The sequence below is a fragment of the Echinops telfairi genome, unplaced genomic scaffold, assembly GCF_000313985.2.
Source record: "Echinops telfairi isolate 266 unplaced genomic scaffold, ASM31398v2 ScPeMD7_7469;HRSCAF=8507_0, whole genome shotgun sequence".
In the NCBI taxonomy this organism is placed as follows: domain Eukaryota; kingdom Metazoa; phylum Chordata; class Mammalia; order Afrosoricida; family Tenrecidae; genus Echinops; species Echinops telfairi.
This window is the reverse complement of record NW_022111372.1, coordinates 76157656-76161822: the sequence shown is the minus strand read 5'-3', so window position 1 is coordinate 76161822 and position 4167 is coordinate 76157656.

The window sequence follows — 4167 nt, the reverse complement described above, 5'->3', positions numbered from 1 at the left end:
AAGATTGGACAATGTTATTCATGTTGTAGGAGAGATTAATCAGTTAGCTGTCCTGTCAAACATATGCTGACTTGGAGATAACAGTCTGCAGCTCTTTTAAATCTCTGTTGTCACTGGATCTTATAGCATCCATCTCTCCATCCATCCATCCATCCATCCATCCATCCACCCATCCATCCATCCATCCATCCATCCATCCATCCATCCATCCATCCACCCAGAGACTAGAGATGCAGAGGTACCTTTTGTTTATATGTGAGTACAAGGAGAACTTAAAAAAATTTTTTTAACCTGATTCTGCTGGTGTCCACAATGCCTGTGGGCAACTAATGATTGTCAAGGTCATAAATGAGCTGGAACTAGACAGTTGTGAGTTAGTCTCTTCATAGTGATTAATAATATCATGTAATGTTTCTTGATGCTTTCTTTTTAAAATATAGGCTCTATTTTCTCAAGTGTGAAATGGAAATAGCGTAATAAAACATAGACCATGTCACAAGTTTAGAAATTGTGATCGGAGGGAGCGTTACTAACTAGTGGAGTTTGACTTGAACCCATTTGCAGTCTTAGGCTTCCTCTGACACTCCGGCAGCATGAAACAGAGTGAGCTTTCCACGGTTGGGTTAATGGGCCTCTGAAATTATTGTTGAAAACAGCTTTATTACTTTCATGTACGTAATTTGAATTAAGCTAATAAAGAATTGCCTAATAGATACCCTGATGAACCTACTTTAATGAATACATGAAAATAATTTGCAATTAGAATAATAATTTTATGCAAAACAGAGCCGACGAGATTTTCAAGTGCTCGAAGATGGTTTGTTTTCTGCAATAGGGTAAAAATGCCGCTTAGAGTTATAGAAATACTGGCTCTCACATTTACATAGTGCTTTCATGTTTTTTAGAGTATTATACTCTAAAAACACAAAAAAACAAACTTACGTTTTATTTTACTCCTCAGACAACTCCGTAAAATTGAATTTTCAAGTCTATTTTACAGATCTGAAGTCATAGGCACATGACTTACATGATTTTCCATGGCTTAATAAAGAAAGAAAGGAAGAAAGTAATTGAAGGAACTTGGTTTAGAACTTAGATCCCTTGAATTGTGTCCAAGTTCAAATTAGTGGCTTGCTTTTTGCCTTCCCCTTTTACCCACATTAGGGTGACTGCAGATGACTTTTAACCCAATAGCTCTAGACCTGCTCATAAATTCAACAAGTAACGGGGGCCGAGGAGCGCTGTGTGATGTTCTCGGAGGACAGCAGTCCTGGTCTTGTGGCACCTTAGGGCTGCCTCGGTTAACCGAAGCCGACAGATAAGACTCAACTGCTGATGGCAGTCCTCACTTTCAGATCTTTAGGGCTACTGTGACATTTTCCGGTTTGAGAAGAAGGAATTCCCATAGGTCAGCAGCTATTAGCAAAATAGAAACTCTCTAACCGCATGAAATGGCCCATATATTTTGAAGTTAAGCTGCCACTCAGAAGTCTCATCTATTTGCTAAGTATATATCACCACAAAGAACATAGCTTCAGGGCTTCTTTGGATGCTTTCATGATTGAATTAGAAAAGTTACACTTTCTGAAAATTTTATTATTTTGACTACTAGCGGCGAGACTATGACTAGATCTATTATTGAATGGTAAATAATTAGGTATAAAATTAGGCAGTTAGTATTTGTTTTTAAGAATTTTACAAATGTGCCATTTTGTAAATGGCACACATAAATAAAAATGACTTCTTAGTGTTTTAATTAAAAAATTTCTCACTTATAAATATGTAGATAAAAAATCAAATTATAAAACTTAAAAAAAATAGGAGCAACATGAACATCACTTTGTCTTTTTCTCATATTATAGCATACGTAATGATTTCTACGACTTTCATGTCTATGCATCAAGATTTACTACTGGAAATAACCAGTACCCTTTCTTTTCCTCTGCAGCTTTTAGATAAAACCCTATGACATGGCACTCGGTGCAGCATTATAATTGGGCCAGGGTAGCGGGCCTTTATACTCTAAGGTTTTCATTTGTCAAGTCAGTTCCCACTCCTAGTAACTCTGCGTACAACAGAATGCACACTGCTGGGCTCCTGCCCCGTGCTCACACTTGACATTATGCGCCAGCCCCTTGTTGCAGACGCTGTAGCAATTCATCTTTTTGAAGGTCTTCCTCTTTTTTGCTGCCCCTCTACCAAACGTGCTGTGCTTTTCCAAGGACTGGTCTTACCTTATAACATGTCCAGAGTACTTGAAGTAGTGTTGTAAACTTCTTTGGGCTAAACAAAATCCCTCTTAGTTATTTAATATTACAGACTTTCCCATCTGTCTTCTTTCTGAAGACAGGATTGATTGAGTTTTATTATATTTTACAGTGAACAAACATATAATAAAGGTTCTGGAAGGGATGGAATGGAGGATGGATGGTAAGATAATGCTTCTATTGAAAACAATTGGAAAATATGAACAAGTTTTATAAAAAGCCTGATGAAATAAATCTGAAAGTTTTTGAACTAATAAGGACTCCAAACCAAATTCATTGCCATTTATTCTGCGACCCTGTAGGACAGAGTAGAACTGCTCCCCTGCATTTCTGAGACTGCAAACATTTATGAGAGTAAAAAGCCTAGTCTTCCACTCAAGGGATGGCTACTCTTAGCAGCCCAATGCATTAACCAATCAACTCAGAGATTGGAAAAGGTTGTAAACATAGGCTAAACTTCTATCTCCACCATTGTCCTTGTTTCTAGGCATGGGTGTGGCATTGCTCATGAGGATTTGCTCGTGCAGAAAGCTGTTGGTAATGAAAAGAGCCTGGGGTGATCTCATAGAACAGCGTGTTGGAATAAAAGGAGACTTGAGCTTCAAAACACAGCCTGTTGTCACCTCAGCACATGTGCTGAGCTCTAAGTATGCATATGGGGGAGACTGAAAAACTAAGCTAAAGGCTCCTGGACAGTAGTGCTCAAGAGACCAAGATCAGTGTTCAAGACCCGCTAGCAGAATGATCATGGTAAACATTCTAAACAATCAGTTGGAAGCTAACAGTGCCTTAGGAAACATGTAGGGGTCCACTGACCATTACTAACACTGTGATCCAGTTTTCAAAGAACCTTAGCCTCGGCTTATATTAAACATGATAAATCTTGATTCTTTTTGCCGAAAAGAAGAAAAGTTAAATCCTCTCTAAAGGAAGAGAAGATGATCTGCAACAGCTACAATTTTTAGCACAAGGTCTGACATTACACCAAATATGACTGATAAAAAATCTAGGAAATAAAAATCCTGACAGTAAAATGTATTAGCGATTGATCCAGGCAGTAGTATTAGACGACACATAGAGGCGGGTGTCAGTTAAGGTCTATTTGGATGATGTTTGACTGCATATATGCTCATGGTCCCATAAATTTTGTTTTCCATTGTTTTTTATAATCTTTCCCTGATGGTTCTAAAGACACGGATCCTAGACGCTAGAGGCACCGAACCGTGGATTGCTTATGGACAGATGAGCAGGAGGCATGGTTCTCGTCTTGGACTTTTAGACTTCGTCCAACGGGCTGGCTGTGGCACCAGCTGTGCCTCTAGGCTTCAAGACTGAGTGGGCGTCACTGCCTGCCTGCTTGATCCCTCTAGGTCAGATTCCTCCAGTGATTGCTCCTCCTCCTCCAGATGCTCTTACAATGGCACCAGTGCTGACGAGGATGCCTGGAAGGCTTACCTATGATTTTAGAGATCTTTGCACAAAGTTCAAATCATGTAATATCTTATTTCACAGAATGTTATGGACATTAAGTTGCACCTTTAAGAGAACTGGTTAATATTATAAGAAAATCGAGGATTTGAAAAGTAATGATTAAAAAGATGGATAATTTACCTAAACCCCAATTCACTGCTATTAAGTTGATTCTGACCCATAACAACCGTTTAGAGGGTTTCTGAGGCCGTAAACTTCTCTTATGGAATGAAGTAGCCTCATCTTTCTCTCATAGATAGGCTGGTGGGTTTGAGCCAGTAACCTTGTGGTTAGTAGTCTGGGACTTACCCAACACCAGGACTCCTAGATAATTTACCTAGAGGAGTAAGAGCTATACAAAGATTTAAGTAGAAATTGTAGAACCAATAATAGATAGAGCATAAGATAGGATCAATGAACTGGAAGACAG